At 43.6% G+C, this 18,426-nt stretch overlaps 1 long non-coding RNA gene across 2 annotated transcripts in view; it reads left to right on the forward strand.

The window, feature by feature from the left end:
* Window positions 1-16,354: 16,354 nt before the first annotated feature.
* Window positions 16,355-18,426, forward strand: part of LOC126058126 (uncharacterized) — a 48,702-nt gene continuing 46,630 nt past the window's right edge. The window contains exon 1 of one of the 2 annotated variants that reach the window (XR_007513096.1): window positions 16,355-17,332. This is a non-coding gene — a long non-coding RNA (uncharacterized LOC126058126). The remainder of the gene's footprint in view (window positions 17,333-18,426) is intronic. The other variant, XR_007513097.1, reaches the window with a different exon arrangement.

Consider the following 18,426-nt stretch of genomic DNA (forward strand, 5'->3'; position numbering starts at 1 on the left):
GTATCAGGATACAAGATAAACATACAAAAATCAGTTGGATTCCTCTACACCGACAAAAAGATCATCAAAGAGGAAATCACCAAATCAATGCCATTTACTGTAGCCCCCAAGAAGATAAAATACTAGGAATAATTGTAACCAGAGACATAAAAGATGTATAGAAACGAAACTACAGGATACTACTACAAGAAACCAAAAGAGACTTACGTAAGTGGACAAGCATACCTTGATCATAGATAGGAACACTGAACATTGTAAAAATGTCTCTTCTACTGAGAGCAATCTATAGATATGCTGCGATTCCAATCCAAATTCCAAGGACATTTTTTAAGGTGATGGAGAAACAAATCACCAACTTCATATGGAAGGGAAAGAGGCCCCAGATAAATAAAGTATTACTGAAAAAGAAGAACAAAGTGGGAGGCATCACGTTACCTGATTTTAGAGCTTATTATACCGCCAGAGTAGTGAAAACAGCCTGGTACCTGTACAGCAGCACATAGACCAATGGAACAGAATTGAGAATCCAGACATAAATCCATTCACTTATTAGCTGATATTTGATAAAGGCTCAAAGTCAGTTAAATGGGGGAAAGATAGCCTCTTTAACAAATGGTGCTGGTATAACTGTAAATCCCTCCACAAAAAAATGAAACAAGATCCATACCTCACACCATGCACAAAAACTAACTGAAAATGGATCAAAGACCTAAATATGAAATCTAAAATGATAAAAATCATGGAAGAAAAAACAGGGACAACACTAGGAGCCCTAATACATAGCAGAAACAGTACAAAAAACATTGCTAACACTGTACAAGCACCCAAAGAGAAATTAGAAAACTCCTAAAAATCACTTACGCTCATCCAAAGTCTTCACCAGAAGAGTAAACTGACTACCTACAGACTGGGAAACAGTTTTTAGCTATAACATTTCCGATCAGCCTCTGATCTCTAAAATCTACATGATATTGCAAAAACTCAACAACAAAAAGACAAATAACCCATTTCAAAAAATGGGCAAAGGATAGGAACAGGCACTTCAACGAACAAGACCTTCAGGCAGGTAACAGATACATGAGGAAATGCTCACAATCATTAGCCACTGGAGAAATGTAAATCAAAACTACAATGAGATACCATCTCACGCCAGCAAGGCTGCCATTAATCCCAAATCACAAAATAATAAATGTTGGAGAGGTTGTAGAGAGACTGGAACACTTACTCACCGCTGGTGGGAATTTAAAATGGTGCAGCCATTTCAGAAATCAATCTGGCACTTCCTTAAAAAGGTACAAACAGAACTACCATAGGATATGGCAATCCCACTCCTTGGATTATATCTTAGAGAAATAAGAGCCTGTATATGAACAGATATATGCACAACCATGTTCATTGCAGCACTGTTTACAATAGCAGAAAGATGGAAGTAACCAAGGTGCCCATCAACAGATGAATGGATAAATAAATTGTGGTGCATTCACACGATGGAATACTTCACACAGATCAAGAACAATGATGAATCCGTGAAATATTTCATAGCTTGGAGGAATCTGGAGGGCATTATGCTGAGTGAAATTAGTCAGTTGCAAAAGGACGAATATTGTATGAAACCACTAATATAAGAACTCAAGAAATAGTTTAAACAGAGAAGAAAATATTCTTTGATGGTTATGAGGATGGGGAGGAAGGGAGGGAGAAGGATATTCGCAAATTAGATAGTAGACAAGAACTATTTTAGGTGAAGGGAAAGACAACATACAATAAAGGAGAGGTCAGCATAACTGGACTAAATCAAAAGCAGTTTTCTGAATAAACCAAATGTTCCAAAGGCCAGAGTAGCAGGGGCAGCAGTTGGGGGACCATGTTTTCAGGGGACATCTAGGTCAATTGGCATAATAAAATCTATTAAGAAAACATTCTGCATCCCACTTTGGTGAGTGGTGTCTGCAGTCTTAAAAACACTATCAAGCAGCCATCTAAGATGCATCCATTGGTCTCAACCCACCTGGAGCAAAGGAGAATGAAGAACACCAAAGATACAAGGTAATTATGAGTCCGAAAGACAGAAATGGCCACGTAAATCCAAGACTACATCACCCTGAGACCGGAAGAACTAAATGGCCCAAGACTGGAATCATTCCCAAAGCCAACTCTTCAGACAGGGATTGGACTGGATTATAGGATAGAAAATGATAGTGGTGAGGAGTGACCTTCTTGTCTCAAGTGGACACATGAGACTGTGGGCAGCTCCCGTTTGGAGGGGAGATGAGAAGGCAGAGGGGGACAGAAAGTGGCTGAATGGACACGGGGAATACAGGGTTGAGAGAAGGAGTCTGCTGTCTCATTGGCGGGAGAGGAACTAGGAGTACATAGCAAGCTGTATACTAATTTTTGTATGAGAGACTGACTTGATTTGTAAAGTTTCACTTAAAGCACACACACAAAAGATGGAAAGAATACACAGAGTCACAGTACCAAAAGAAATGGTCGACTTTCAGTCGTTTCATGAGGTGGCATATGATCAAGAACTGGTAGTAGTGAAGCAAGAAGTCCAAGCTACACTGAAGGCACTGGCGAAAAACAAGGCTCCAGGAACTGACAGAATACCCACTGAGTTGGTTCAACAAACAGATGCAGCACTGCAGATGCTCACTCCACCATGCAAAGAAATTTGGAAGCTAGCTACCTGGCCAACAGGCTGCAGGAGATGCACGTTTGTGTCCATTCCAAAGAAAAGCGATCCAACAGAATGTGGAAGTTATCAAATGTAAATCATAGTATTAGTAAATATGGTAAACAAACAAACAAAGAAACTCTATCTATTCCACAGCGAATATGACATTCTATCCCCAGGAGATCTAGTGAGTTTATGATGTTGTTGTTAGGTGCTGTCGGTCAGTTCCTACTCATAGCGACCCTGTGTACAACAGAACGGAACAGTGCCCAGCCCTGGGCCTTTCTCATTGCTATGTCTGAGCCCACTGTTGCAGCCACCGTCTCAATCTGTCTCATTGAGGATCTTTGTCTTTTTCACTGACCCTCTACTTTACCAAGCACGATGTCTTTTTCCAGGGACTGATTCCTCCTGATAATATGTCCAGAGTACGTGAGACCAAGTCTTGCCACCCACCTTTCTAAGGAGCATTCTGGCTGTACTTCTTCCAAGACAGGTGTGTTCATTCTTCTAGCAGTCCATGGTGTATTCATTATTCTTCACCAACAACATAATTCAAGTTTCAGTTCTTTTGTCTTCCTTATTCATTGTCTAGCTTCAGCTGCATATGAGGCGACTGAAAATATCATGGCTTGGTTCAGGCACACCTTAGTCCTCAAAGTGACATCTTCAATTTTTAACACTTTAAAGAGGTCTTTTGTAGCAGATTTGCCCAATAAAATATGTCATTTGATTTCTCGAAGTCTGCTTCCATGGGTGTTGATTGTGGATCCAAGTAAAATGAAATCCTTGACGACTTCAGTATTTTCTCTGTTTATTGTGATTTTTTTATTGTTCCAGTTGTGAGGATTTTTGTTTTCTTTATGTTGAAGTGTAATCCATACTGAAGGCTGAAGTCTTTGATCCTCATCAGTAAGTGCTTCAAGTCCTCTTCACTTTCGGTAAGCAAGGTTGTGTCATCTGCATGTCTAGGCTGTTAATGAGTCTTCCTCCAATCCTGGTGCCCCTTCTTCTTCATAGAGTCCAGCTTCTTGGACTGTATGGATTATATGTTTTTTTAAAGACACTGAGTTTTTGGTAATTTACTGTGGCAGCCCTAGAAAATGAATACAGAGCCCTTCACCAAGGACAAGTCAAGTTAGCATCAAAAATGCTCCTGTAAGGGTAGCCGTGTAGCACGAGACATGGCAGTTTTTAAAAAGTATGAAGTAAAACTTGCAGCTTTGACAAAGAAAGGGCTCCTCTAAGTCCAAGTTCTAAGTCCATTGCTGTTGGGTCAATTCTATCTCATAGCGACCCTAAAGGACAGAGTAGAATTGACCCATAGGGTTTCCAAGGAGTGGCTGGTATTTTCAAACTGCTTGAATAAGTATTGTGAAAAAATACAACCCTGACACACAACTTTTCTGAGCTTAGTATTAAAACAAAACAAAGTCGCTATCAAGTGGATTCTGACTCATAGGGACCCTACAGGACAGAGTAGAGCTTCCCCACAGGGTTTCCAAGGAGCAACTGGTAGATTCAAACTGCAGACCTTTTGGTAACAGCCAAATGCATAACCACTGCACCACCAGTGGCTTTCAAATCAGCTATAGGCTGATGATCTCCAAATTCTTGGAACCTGGAAAACTACTCTACCTCAGAGTGGTATCCACAGCTGGGAACTGTTCTCCACACTTGGACGAACTCAGACATCCAAATCTAACATGTCCAGAAAAAAATCTTTTGGTCATTTTCTCAAGTTTGTTCCTCCATGGTTTTCCACGTGGTAGAGGATGGCTCTGGTGACCATGCTCTCATGGTAGCCTGAATTCTAGAAGTCACCTTTGATTCTCCATTCCCATCATCACATACATCTGATCCACCAGCAATTCTTGGCAGCTCAAGCTCCAAAGTACACCTCAAGCCTGCCCACTGTTCCCACCTGCACTACCACCATCACTGCTCACCCTGACCACTGCAGAAGCATCCTGACCGGTCCTCTGTATTTGCTGTCTTCAAGTTCTCCTGGGCTACAGTTAATTCCTGGGACACATTCTTTCTCAAGACCATTGAACAACAGAAGTAGAAGGGCATTTAGTTGTATTCTACCTCCTCCGCTTGAGCTGCATGCCCCTCAGAAATCACTTTTCACTGTCCACTCTATAATGTCTCTATTCCAATTTCCTGTCTTTGGCCGCACTGCTTTGATAGCGTGCATGCATGTGTGCTTCAGGGGTCAGGTAGACAGATGCCCTGGAGGAATTTTTCTTAGTACAATCATGGTTGTGTGCCATCAAGAGATTCTGACTCATATCAACCCTGTATGACAACTTAGAACTGCCTCACAAGGTTTCCTAGGTTGCAGTCTTTATGGCGCAACCCTGGTGGCACTGTGGTTAAGAGCTCAGCTGCTAACCAAAGGATGGCCAGTTCGAATCTACCAGTTGGTTATTTGCAGAAAGACATGGCAGTCTGCTTCTGTAAAGACTTATAGTCTTAGAAACCCTATGGGGCAGTTTTACTCTGCCCTATAGGGTCACTATGAGTTGGAATTGATTCAATAGCAACTGGTTCGGATTTTGTTTGGTTAGAATCTTTATGGGAGCCCATCTTCAGATCTTTTCAACCCCTGAGCTGGTGGGTTCCAACGGCCCACCTTTCAGTTACCCAAGCACTTAACCGTTGCACCTCCAATACTTAACTCTGCACGCGAGAGGGCCCTCTCCTGACGTCTCCCGTCTCCTCACCCCGCACACCTTGGCGTTGTCCTTGCTTCTAGACCCCACCCTCCCCTCTGGAGGCCCAACCCCCCCCACGCCCGCCCCACACCCGGGCTGCTGGGCGGGGCCGGCAGCCATGTTCCTCACCGTCCAGCCAGTTACTCCCGGAAGCGCTGGGACGGGTGGTGAGGGGCCCGGGCCGGATGGCGCACCTTAGAGCGGACGGTGTTCGTGCTGCTTTCCCTGCCGTGGTTTCTGAAAGGTAGGAAACTCCGGCAGGTGGGTGGAGGGACCCGCTCCCAGACTGAACAAGCCCGGCCCCTCGAAGGTGTGGAGGGAAGGCGCCAGGAGGGCGGTTCCCAGTCCCAGCAGTTCGTGGTCTCCAGAGGTTGGGGAGTCCGGACGTTGGGTTAGCAGCTGGCATCGCCCCCTCCGGCGTACCCCGTCCCCAGTGATCCCCAGGGGCGGACGCGGTGCGGGGCCGGGCGGACGCAGCCACTCTAAGGGCTGCGAGAGGGAGCCTCTGGCCCGGGAGACGCAGCTGGTCTGCGAAATTTCATCCCCATGGATTTGCGGGGGGGGGGGGGTCCAGCCGCGGGATCCAGCTGCGGAGTGCCCTCGGGCCTGGGGGCTTGAAGGGCTTGGGGAGAAAGGCCGTGTCCAGGGCTGCGCCCGGGTCCCTCCTCTGCCCGGGGCGGGTTTGCGGGCCAAGCTGGGTGATGGGCTCCTGCCCCCCCCCTCCGTCTGCCAGGGGGGGAAACCAAGGCCCAGAGTTCGCCCGGGGGGGTAAGACTCCAGACTGAGGACAGGGCACTCGCCCCCGTTCGTCGTCCCACCCCCACCAGACTCCGTAGGGTGCCAGGGGCGGGGAGAGAGCGATCCCCCGCCTAAGGCCCCGCTGCCCCTTACTGTTTTGGGCGCTGTGCCTGGGAGGCGGAGGCACCCCGCGCCCGCGCCGGCGCCCGGCTGGTCTACTCTCGGGGCTGGGGCGTCGGTGCGGCCCCGGCCCCACCTGCAAAGGAAGGGGTCCTGGGAATCTGTGGAGCAGCGCGGGGATCCTACTCCTTGTGGAAGCAGCAGCGATTCAGTGTGTGTTAACAGTGTGGATGCCAGGTCCCGCTCCCCGCTGGGTGGCGGGGGTGGGGGTACCAGGAAGGGGTCCTGAGGAACCATGTTGTTTGTTAACTTAAACGTTTGTGCGGCGCTGTGTAGCGGTAGCTGTGGACGCGGTCTCTGGTGCTGAGGGGATTTGAGGGTTCCTCAAACTGGTGGGATTTGGAGCCTCTACCCTGGTGGCAGTGGGTTCAGTGGGTTACCCTGGTGGCGTAGTGGTTAAGTGCTAAGGCTGCTAGCCAAAAGGTTGGCAGTTTGAATCCACCAGGCACTCCTTGGAAACTCTGTGGGGCAGTTCTACTCTGTCCTATAGCGTCGCTATGAGTCAGAATTGACTCGATGGCAACAGGTGTGGTTTTTTTTTTTAGGTTGGATATTAGGTGTCTCTCGGGCTGACATTTGAAGGTCTGGAGCTGACGGTTTATGAGGGCTTGTAAGGGTTTTAAGCTCTCCAGCCATGGGCACCAACCCGATCTTCCAGCCCCTGCGGACGGACCGCCCCCCCCCCCGGGGGGGATTGGCTGCTCTGGGACCCTGAGCCCAGAGGGCGGTGAGAAGCTGACAAACGTGAGTGATGCCCTGCAGGCTCCAGTCGGCGGGGCAGCCCTGCTCACACGGTCTCAATACGGGCAGTCGGCTTCGTGCCTGGCGGGTGGTTTCCGAATGTTTCCTCGTGGCCCCCCCCCCCCGTGCGGGGCGACAACTCTCCCCTGGGCGGGGACCTAGTAGAGGCCTGCAGGGCATCAGGGTGTGGAGGGGCAGAGCTTGGGCGGGGAGGGCGCGGCCCTGCAGGTTCCTCTACGGCAGGGGGGTGCGGGTCATGAAGGCTGGGCCTGGTCGAGGACCCACTAGGTCTCAGAAGGAGTGGGTTAGGATAATCATAGCATTAATGGGAGTATTGAGAGAGCGCCCTGGGGCGTTGGGTCCCTCGGGAAGAAAAGCTTCTGCTGTCGCCACTGGAGCGGTACCCAGTTCGTCCCGTCTTAGGTCCAGGAGATTCCCATGCTCCGAGGGTCTGGTGGGCAGAACAGAACCGGCGGTGCGCACGCCCTCTCGCGGCCTTGCGCCGAATCGCTGAGGTTCAGTGTCAGGTGATTCTAAGCCATGGTTTTGGAACTCAGTAGTGAAGCAGAGCAAATAAATGATGCAGTGCCTTGATGGGACCGGTGGAGACAACAAGAAGCAAAGCACAGCTCAAACTTCAAAATTCCACTGAGTGTTAGTAGGATTTGGAGGGAGAAAATAGACGGAGAGTCGAGAGGCCCAGAGATGCAGAAGGGTTAGAGGGTTAGGGGTTAGGGTTTGGTGGTTAGGGGTTCAGGTTGGGGGGTTAGAGGTTTGGGAGTTAGGTTTAGGGGTATAGGTTTTAGGTGGCTGGGGGTTGGGGTTAGGGCTGGGGTTACTAGGCTAGGGCACAAGTGGTTTAGGGTTATGGTTAGGGTTAGAGTGAGGCTGAGGTTGATTCCCAGTCTTGTGTACCGTCTCTTCCTTCACCAGAGTTACCACATATCTGTCGTTTGGTTGGAAACCCTGATGGCATAGTGGTTAAGACCCACCAGTGCTAACCAAAGGTCTGCAGTTCGAATCCACCAGGCGCTCCTTGGAAACTCTATGGGGCAGTTCTAATCTGTCCTATAGGGTCTCTATGAGCTGGAATCGACTCGACGGCGGTGGGTTTGTTTTTTTTGGTATTGTTTAGTTAGCTTTTCTCTACCCACTCTCCGTCTGCCTGGTGAACATCAAGGATTGTTTCTGTGTGTAAATGTTTTCATGAGTTTTTATGATAGTGCTCTCTTAGTGTATATGTCGTTTTGTGATTGACTTAGTCAGCATGATGGGCTCCAGATTCATCCATGGTGTGAGATGTTTCGGAGATTCATCATTGGTCTTCATTGTCGTGTAGTGTTCCACTGTGTGTATGTACCGTAGTTTGTTTATCCATTCCTCTGTGGACGAGCACTTAGGTTGTTTTCATCTTTTTGCTACTGTGAATAATGTCGCAGTGAACACGGGTGTGCATATGTCTATTCCTGTGACTGCTCATGGAAACCCTGGTGGCTAGTGGTTAAGTGCTACGGCTGCTAACAAAAAGGGTTAGGGTTTGAGGTTCGGGATGTTAGGGTTGGGGTTGTTAGAGTTCTGGTTGTTAGGGTTTGGGGTTAGGGTTTTGGGGTTAGGGATGTTAGGGTTAGGGTTGTTAGGGTTTGGGTTAGGGTTTTTCGGTTGGGGTTAGGTGTTAGGGTTAGGTTTAGGGTTTGAGGTTAGAGTTTGGATTTACAGGTTAGGTGTTAGGGGTTGCAGTTTGGGGTTTACAGTTTTGGGGGTTTAGGGTTTTGGGGTTTAGTCGGTAGGGTTTGGGTTAGGTTTTAGGGGTCAGGGTTTAGGTTTAGGGTTGGGGTTGGGTTTGTTTGGGATATGTGGTTTGGGGTTAGAAGGTTGGGGTTTAGAGGGTTAGAGATTGAGGGAGTTGGGGTGGGGTTAGAGGTTGAGAAGATTATAGAGTGAGGGAGTGAGAAGGTGAGGGTGTGAAGGTTAGGGTTTAGGGTTAGAGGGTTTAGGCTTAGGGTTCAGAGGCTTGGGGTTAGGGGGTTAGGGTTTCAGGGTTCAGAGGTTGGGGTTGGTGTTGTGGTTAGGGTTAGAGGGTTAGGGTTAGAGGTTTAGGGTTAGAGGATTAGGGGTATGGTTTAGAGGTTTAGGGTTAGGGGTTAGGGCTAGGGCTTAGGGGTTCAGGTTTAGGGGTTTGGGATGCGTTTGGGGTAAGGTTTTAGGGTTTAGGGTTAGAGGGTTAGGCTTAGGGCTTAGAGTTTAGGGTTTTAGGACTTAGGGTTTAGGGCTTAGGGCTTAGAGCCTAGGGTTTAGGGCTTAAGGTTTAGGGTTTAAGGCTTAGAGTGAGCGTTACGGCTGGGGGCTGGTGTTAGGGTTTAGGGTTAGGGTATTAGGGTTAGAGGGTTAGATGGTTTAGCGTTTAAGTTTAGGGTTTAGGGGTTGGGGTTCAGGGTGTTAGTGTTTAGTGTTTTGGCGTTTAGGGTGTTAGGGTTAAATGTGTTAGGGCTAAGGGTGTTAGGGTTTTGCATGTTAGGGTTTTAAGTGTTATGGTTTAGGGTTTAGAGTTAAGTGATAGGGTTAGGCTTAGGCTCATTCTTAGGTTTAGGGCTAGGGATTTGAGGTTTAGGGTTTGGGGTTGGATTTGGAGGTTGGGGTTAGGTTTAGGGCTAGGGTTAGAGGGTTAGAGTTATAGGGTTAGGGTTTCGGATTAGGGTTTCATGTTAGCGTTAGAGGGTTATGGTTCGAGGGTTAGGGTTAGGGTCGTTAGGGGTTAGGGTTAGGTGTTAGGGTTTAAGATTTACGGTTAGGTTTAGGGTTTGGGCTTTGGGAATGGAGGTTTGGGTTTAGGGTTTGGAGCTTAGAGTATAGGGTTTAGTGTGTAGCGTTTTGGGGTGTAGTGTTTTGGGGTGTAGGTGTTTAGGTTGTAGGGTTTAGGGTATTGGGGTTAGGGTTAGAGTTTAGGGCCTTGGGGGTCAGGACCTAAGGGCTTAGGGTCTTAGGGGCTTTGGGGCTCATGGCTTAGGGGCTAGAGTTAGAGGGCTAAGGCCAGAGGGCCAGAAGGCCAGAGGGCCAGGGTTATGGTTTGATTCCTGGCTGGCAATTTTTTTCCTTCAATATTTTGTAAAAGTCATCCCATTTCCTTCTTGCCTCCATGATTTCTGCTGAGTAGTCCAAGTTTTTTATTATTTACTCTCCTTTGTTGGTGACTTCCTTTATCCCTAGCCTCTCTTAAAATTCTCTTTATATTTGATTTTGGCAAGTTTGATTATTATGTGTCTCGGTCACTTACTTTTGAAATCTACCTTATGTGGAATTCGATGAGCATCTTTCATGATATCATGGAAGGTTTCTGCCAACAAATCTTCAACAGTTCCCTCTGTATTTTCTGTTAGCCCTCTCTGTTCTGGTACTGAAATCACTCATAGTTATTTCTCTTGATAAAGTCCCACATGATTCTTTGGATTTCTTCATTTAAAATTCCTTTATCTGCTTTCTCTTCAAATATATTAGTCCCAAGAGTTTGATCTTCAATCTCAGTAATTCTCCCTTCCAGTTCTTCAATTGTGCTCTTCTTACTTTCTATTGAGTTTTCTAACTCTGTAATTTTATTGTTAATCTTCTGAATTTCTGATTGCAGTCTCTGTATGGTTTCTTGCAGCTTATTAAATTTTTAATTATGTTCTTGAGTAACCTTTTTAATTTTTTCAGCTGCTTTATCTTTGTGTTCCTTGGCTTGTTCTGCATTTAGCCTTATTTCCTTCCTGATGTCTTTAAGAGTTCTGTATATTAATCTTTTGTATTCTGCATCTAGTAATTCCAAGATAACACCTTCATCCAGAAGATTTCTTGAGTCTTTGTTCTGAGAGCTTGTTGAAGCAATCATGGGTCAGCTTCTTTTTTTTATTATTTTAATAATTTTTATTGTGTTTTAAGTGAAAGCTTACAAATCAAGCCAGTCTCTCACATAAAAACTTATGCACAACTTGTTACATATTCCCAATTACTTTCCCCCCAATGGGACAGCCCACTCCCTCCTTCCAGTCTTTCTTTTCGTGACCATTTTGTCAGGTTCTAAGCCCCTCTACCCACCCATCTCCCTTCCGGGCAGGAGATGCCAACATTGTCTCGAGTGTCCACCCAAACCAAGTAGCTCACGCCTCACCAGCATTCCTCTCCAACCCATTGTCTAGTCCGATCCATGTCTGATGAACTGGCTTTGGGGATGGTTCCCGCAGTCGGTAAACGGAAGGTGTGGGGGCCATGATCACTGGGGTCCTTCCAGTCTCAGTCAGACCATTAAGTCTGGTCTTTTTATGAGAATTTGGGGTCTGCATCCCACTGTTCTCCTGCTCCCTCAAGGGATCTCTGTTATGTTCCCTGTCAGGGCAGTCATTGGTTGTGGCCCGGCACTATCTAGTTCTTCTGTTCTCAGGATGATGTAGTCTCTAGTTCATGTAGTCCTTTCTGTCTCTTGGGCTCGTTATTATCTTATGTTCTTGGTGTTCTGCATTCTCCCTTGATCCAGGTGGGTTGAGAATCATTGATGCATCTGAGATGGCTGCTTGCTAGCATTTAAGACCCCAGATGCCACTCTTCAAAGTGGGATGCAGAATGTTTTCTTAATAGATTTTATTATGGCAGTTGACTTAGATGTCCCCTGAAACCATGGTCCCCAAACCCCTGCCCCTGCTTTGCTGACCTTCGAAGTATTCAGTTTATTCAGGAAACTTCTTTGCTTTGGCTTAGTCCAGTTGTGCTGACCTCCACTGTGTTGAGTGTTGTTCTTCCATTCACCCAAAGTAGTTCTTGTCTCTTTAGTAAATACCCCTCTCCTACCCTCCCTCCCTCCCCCTTCTCGTAACAACAAAGGAATATGTTCTTCTCAGTTTAAATTATTTCTCAAAATCTTATAATAGTGGTCTTATACAATATTTGACCTTTTGCAACTAATTTCACTCAGCATAATGCCTTCCAGGTTTCTCCATATTATGAAGTGTTTCACAGATTCATCACTGTTCTTTATTGATGTGTAGTATTCCATTGTGTAAATATACCATAATTTATTTCTCCATTCATCCATTGATGGGCACCATGGTTGCTTCCATCTTTTTGCTATTGTAAACAGTGCTGCAGTAAACATAGATGTGCATATATCTCTTTGTGTAAAGGCTCTTATTTCTCTAGGATATATACCGAGCAGTGGGATTGCTGGGTTGTATGGTAGTTCTATTTCTAGCTTTTTAAGGAAGCGCCAAATTGATTTCCAAAGTGGTTGTATACCATTTTACATTCCCACCAGCAGTGTATAAGTGTTCCAGTCTCTCCACAGCCTCTCCAACTTTTATTAATTTGTGTTTATTGGATTAATGCCAGCCTTGTTGGAGTGAGATGGAATCTCATCGTAGTTTTGATTTGCATTTCTGTAATGGCTAATGATCGAGAGTATTTCCTCATGTATCTGTTAGCTGCCTGAATGTCTTCTTTAGTGATGTGCCTGTTCATATCCTTTGCCCATTTTTTAACTGGGTTGTTTGTCTTTTTGTGGTTGAGTTTTAGCAGAGTCATGTAGATTTTAGAGATCAGGCGCTGGGTGGAGATGTCTTAGCTGAAAACTTTTTCCCAGTCTGTTGGTAGTCTTTTTACTCTTTTGGTGAAGTCTTTAGATGAGTATGTTTGATTTTTAGGCGCTCCCAGTTATCTGGTTTCACTTCGTCATTTCTAGTAATGTTTTGTATTCTGTTTATGCCATGTATTAGGTCTCCTAATGTTGTCCCTATTTTTTCTTCCATGATCTTTATCGTTTTAGATTTTATGTTTAGGTCTTTGATCCATTTGGAGTTAGTTTTTGTGCATGGTGTGTGGTATGGGTCCTGTTTCATTTTTTGCAGTTGGATATACAGTTACGCCAGCACCTTTTGTTAAAAAGACTATATTCTCCCCAATTAACTGACACTGGGCCTTTGTCAAATACCAGCTGCTCATATGTGGATGGATTTATATCTGGATTCTCAGTTCTGTTCCATTGGTTTATGTATCTGTTGTTGTACCAGTACCAGGCTGTTTTGACCACTGTGGCAGTATAATTGGTTCTACTATCAGGCATAGTGAGTCCTCCCACTTTGTTCTTTTTTAGTAATGCTTTGCTTATCCGCGACTTCTTTCCCTTCCATATGAAGTTGGTGATTTGTTTCTCCATCTTTTTAAAAAAAGTCATTGGAATTTGGATTGGAAGAGCATTATATCTATAGATGGCTTTTAGTAGAACGGACAATTTTACAATGTTGTCTTCCTATCCATGAGCAAGGTATGTTTTTCCAATTACGTAGGTCCCTTTTGTTTTTTTTCAGTAGTACCTTGTAGTTTTCTTGGTATAGCTCTTTTACATTTTTGGTAAGGTTTATTCCTAAGTATTTTATCTTCTTGGGGGCTGCTGTGAATGATATTCATTTGGTGGTTTCCTCTTCAATGTTCTTTTTGTTGATATAGAGGAATCCAACTGATTTTGTATGTTTATATTGTAATCTGAAACTTTGCTGAACCCTTCTATTAGTTTTAATAGTGTTCTTGAGGATTCCTCAGGGTTTTCTGTGTATAAGATAATGTCGTTGGAAAATAGACATAATTTTATTTCTTCCTTACCAATCTGTATGCCCTTTATTTCTTTGTCTAGCCCAGTTGCTCTGGCTAGGACCTCTAGCACAATGTCGAATAAGAACGGTGATAAAGGCGATCCTTGTCTGTTTCCCATTCTCAAGGGAAATGCTTTCAGGCTCTCTCCATCTAGGATGATGATGGGTATTGGCTTTGTATCAATACCCTTTATTATGTTGAGGAATTTTCCTTCTATTCCTCTTTTGCTGAGAGTTTTTATCATGAGTGGGTGTTGGACTTTGTCAAATGCCTTTTCTGTATCAATTGATAAAATTATGTGGTTCTTGTCTTTTTTTTCTGTGGTGGTTTACATTAATTGTTTTTCTAATATTGAACCAACCTTGCATACCTGGTATAAAATCCTACTTGGTGATGGTGGATTATTTTTTTGATATGTTGTTGAATTCTATTGGCTAGAATTTTGTTGAGGATTTTTGCATCTATGTTCATAGGGATATAGGTCTGTAATTTTCTTTTTTTGTGTTGTCTTTAGCTGGTTTTGATATCAGGGTTATGCTGGCTTCATAGAAGGAGTTAGGTAGTATTCCGTCCTTTTCTATGCTTTGAAATACCTTCAGTAGTAGTGGTAAGTCTTCCCTGAAAGTTTGGTAGAACTTTGCAGTGAAGCCATCAGGGCCAGGGCTGTTTTTTGTTGGGAGTGTTTTGATTACCTTTTCAATCTCTTTTTTTGTTATGGGTCTATTTAGTTGTTCTACTTCAGTTTGTGTTAGTTTAGCTAGGTAGTGTGTTTCTAGGAAATCGTCCATTTTTTCTAGGTTTTCAAATTTGTTAGAGTACAATTTTTTGTAGTAATCTGTTATGATTGTTTTAATTTCAGTTGGATCTGCTGTGATATGGCCCATCCCATTTCTTATTTGGATTATTGGTTTCTTTTCCTGTATTTCTTTAGTCAGTCTGGCCAATGGTTTATCAATTTTGTTAATTTTTTCAGAGAAGCAGTTTTTGGCCTTGTTAACTCTTTCAATTGTTTTTCTATTCTCTAATTCATTTAATTTTGCTGTAGTTTTTATTTTTTGCTTTCTTCTGGTACCTGACAGTTTCTTTTGTTGCTCTCTTTCTGTTTGTTCAAGTTGTAGGGATAGTTCTTTCATTTTGACTCTTCTTTAATATGTGTGCCTTTGTTGATATAAATTGACCTCTGAGCACTGCTTTCACCATGTCCCAAAGGTTTTCATAGGAAGTGTTTTCAGTCTCGTTGAATTCTGTGAATTTCTTTTTTCTCTCCTTAAGGTCTTCCATAACCCAGTCTTTTTTGAGCAGGGTATTGTGCAGTTTCCAAGCATTTGATTTCTTTTCCCTGGTTTTTCTGTTACTGATTTTTACTTTTATGGTCTTTTATTCAGAGAATATGTTTTTTAATATTTCAATGTTTTGGGTTCTGCAAAGGCTTGTTTTGTGACCTAATATGTGATCTATTCTAGAGAATGTTTCATGTGCACCAGAAAAGAAATTATAGTTTGCAGCTGTTGGGTGGAGTGTTCTGTATAAGTCTATGGAGCGAAGTTGGTTAATTATAGCAATTAGATCTTCCGTGTCTCTATTGGGCTTCTTAGCATTTCCTATCCTTCACCAAGAGTGTTGTGTTGAAGTCTCCTACTATAATTGTGGAGGTGTCTATCTCACTTTTTAATTCTGTTAACATTTGTTTTATGAATGTTGCGGCCCTATCTTTGGGTGCATAAATATTTAATATGGTTATATCTTCCTGGTAAATTGTCCCTTTAATCATTATGTAGTGTCCTTCTTTATCCTTTGTGGTGGATTTAACTTTAAATCCTATTTTGTTGGAAATTAATATTGCCTCTCCTGCTCTTTTTTGATTGTTGTTTGCTTGATATATTTTTATCCATCCTTTCAGTTTATTTGTGTCTCTAAGTCTAAGGCGTGTCTCTTTTAGGCAGCCTATAGACTGATCGTGTTTTTTTATCCAGTCTGCAACTTTCTGTCTATTGGTGAATTTAGCCCATTTACATTAAGTGTAATAATAGATAAGTAGTTTTTTATGAGTTTAGTGCTGTCATTTTGATGCCTGTTTTTGACAATTTCATTTTTCCATTTACTTTTTTGTGCTGAGTTTTTCTTTGTAGAATGTGTGTTCCTCCTTTTTATAGTAGTTGAATTTATTTTGGTGAGGCATTATGTTTATCTTGGTTTTTATTTTGAAGTATGGAATTGTTAGACCTTGTTGTGGTTACCTTAATATTTACCCCAGTTTGACTAAGTAAAAACCTAAGTTGTTTAACCCTGTATCGCCTTGGTTTCCTCTCCATATGTAAGATGTATGCCTCCTGTATTTAGTTCCTCTTTTTTGACTATTGTAATCTTTTACATAATCACATCAATGATTCCCTGTTTTGAGCAATTTTTTTAAATTAATCTTATTTTGTTTTTGTGATTTCCCTATCTGAGTTGATGTCAGGATGTTTTGTTTTGTGACCTTGTGTTGTGTTGGTATCTCATACTGATTTTCTGATGAAAGAATTTCCTTTAGTAATTCTTGCAGTTTTAGTTTGGTTTTTGCAAATTCTCTAAAGTAAATATCTTAATTTCACCTTCATGTTTTAAAGTTTTGCTAGATATATGATTCCTGGCTGACAGTTTTTCCTCTTTGAGTGCTCTCTATATAATAGTTATCCCATTGCCTTCTTGCCTGCATGGTTTCTGCTGATTAATGCAAACTTATTGATTCTCCTTTGTAGGTAACTTTTCGTTTATCCTTGGGTGCTTTTAAAATTTTCTCTTTATCTTTGGTTTTGGCAGGTTTGATGATATGTCTTGGTGATTTTCTTTTGGGATCTATCTTGTATGAGGTTCGATGAGCATCTTGGGTAGATACCTTTTCATCTTTCACGATGCCAGGGAATTTTTCTGCCATTAGATCTTCCACTATTCTCTCTGTATTTTCTGTTATCCCTCCCTCTTCCGGAAGTCCAATCACTAGCAAATTATTCTTGATAGAGTCCCCCATGATTCTTAGGGTTTCTTCATAGTTTTAAATTCTATTTGATTTTTCTTCAACTATATTTGTGTCAATTGCCTTATCCTCCAGCTCCCCCACTCTGCATTCCAGTTCCTCGAGTCTGCTCCTCTGACTTCCTATTGAGTTGTCTGTGTGACTTTATTGTTAATCTTTTGGATTTCTGAATGCTATCTCTCTATGGATTCTTACAGTTTATTAATTTTTTCACTATGTTCTTGAATAGTCTTTTGGATTTCTTCAACTGCTTTATCCGTGTATTCCTTGGCTTTTTCTGTAGATTGCCTTATTTCATTTGTGAGGTCATTCCTGATGTCTTGAAGCATTCTGTATACAATTTTTTTATATTCTACATTTGGCAATTCTAGGAATGTATCTACATCCGGGAATGATTTTGATTCTTTGATTTGGGGGTTTGTAGAAGCAATCATGGTCTGCTTCTTCATGTGATTTGATGTTGACTGCTGTCTCTGACCAATGTATAAGCTATTGTAATATTTTCTTTTATATTTGCTCACTGAGTCTTATCTTCTTGTTTTGTTTTGTTACAGTACACCCAGATGGGCTACTAGATTGTGGTATCGTGATTGCTGTAGCTTTTGAATCACTTACGTCCTGTTACCAGCTTGCCTGAGCTGTTACCAGGTATTTAAGTGTATGAGTCCATTCACTATTCTTGAATAGAATCAGCTCAGGTGTCCTGATAGCTGGTCACCTAGTGTATGGTGTAGGCTCTCACCTATTATCTTAGAGGAGTGGTGGTGATGGTTGTATGCACCAGTTTCTATTAGTGGCAGGGGGTCACATTTCGAGGAGAGCAGGATGCTGACAGCCTTCCTCCAAGTGTCAGTGAGGTAAGTGTGGCTCTATTCTCTAGAGCGCTCTGGTGGGTGGGCTCTGCAGCTGTATCTTAGGCACCCAATGCTTGAGTAGACGTCACTATTCTCAGACCCCTCTAGCAGGTGGCTGGGTGGTGTGGGTGGAGTCTCAGCCCTCAGTTGGCTGGTGTGGATCAGCGAGGGCTCTGTTTAATAGGTAGAGTGGTATCTGACCTCAAAACTTGCCTTTCCACTGCTGAGCTAAAACAGTTATAGTGAGATCTCTATCAGAATTGCCTTTGCATTATAATAGCCACCTAGTTACCTGTAGGGTGAAAGCCAAAGACTATGGGTCTCTTAATGCCTGGATGGAGCTGATTCTGTATTGTTATTCCAGTTTAGGGAAGTCAGGGAAGGATTTTTTCTTTGATTGTTAAATGCTGCTTTTCTCAGGCCAGGAGAATGGGTTAGAAAAGAAAGAAGAAAAAAAATCCTGCAGTGCACTTCACTCTCTGGCACAGAGAATTCCAATGTTAATGAAGCTGCCTGGGGCAGTGAGGGGTGCAATCAGATGTATAGAAGAGAGTAGCCTGGCAAAATATAGAAAGTTACTTATGTTCTTTGGTGAGGACTGTTTTTTCTGAGATTCCAGAGCATTGTGTAGCTTGTGTGTGCTGGCTGGATCTCTGCTGAGACTGTCCCAGAGGGTTAGGGCTGCGTCCATGCTCATACCGTGTCAGGAAGCCGCAGTCAGCTCCCCCACACTTAGTCCAAAGCCCAGCACCAAGGTTTCCTTTCTGGGATGCTGCACTCCAGGCTCCAAAACCAGTCGCTGCTTCCCCATGGCTTTTCGTTTCCCTGTCAGCTGCGTCTGTGCGGAGTCTGCGTGTGCTGCCTGGGTCCCCTCTGAGGTTGGTCCTG

Source organism: Elephas maximus, chromosome 14 (assembly GCF_024166365.1).
Source record: "Elephas maximus indicus isolate mEleMax1 chromosome 14, mEleMax1 primary haplotype, whole genome shotgun sequence".
Classification (NCBI taxonomy): Eukaryota; Metazoa; Chordata; class Mammalia; order Proboscidea; family Elephantidae; genus Elephas; species Elephas maximus.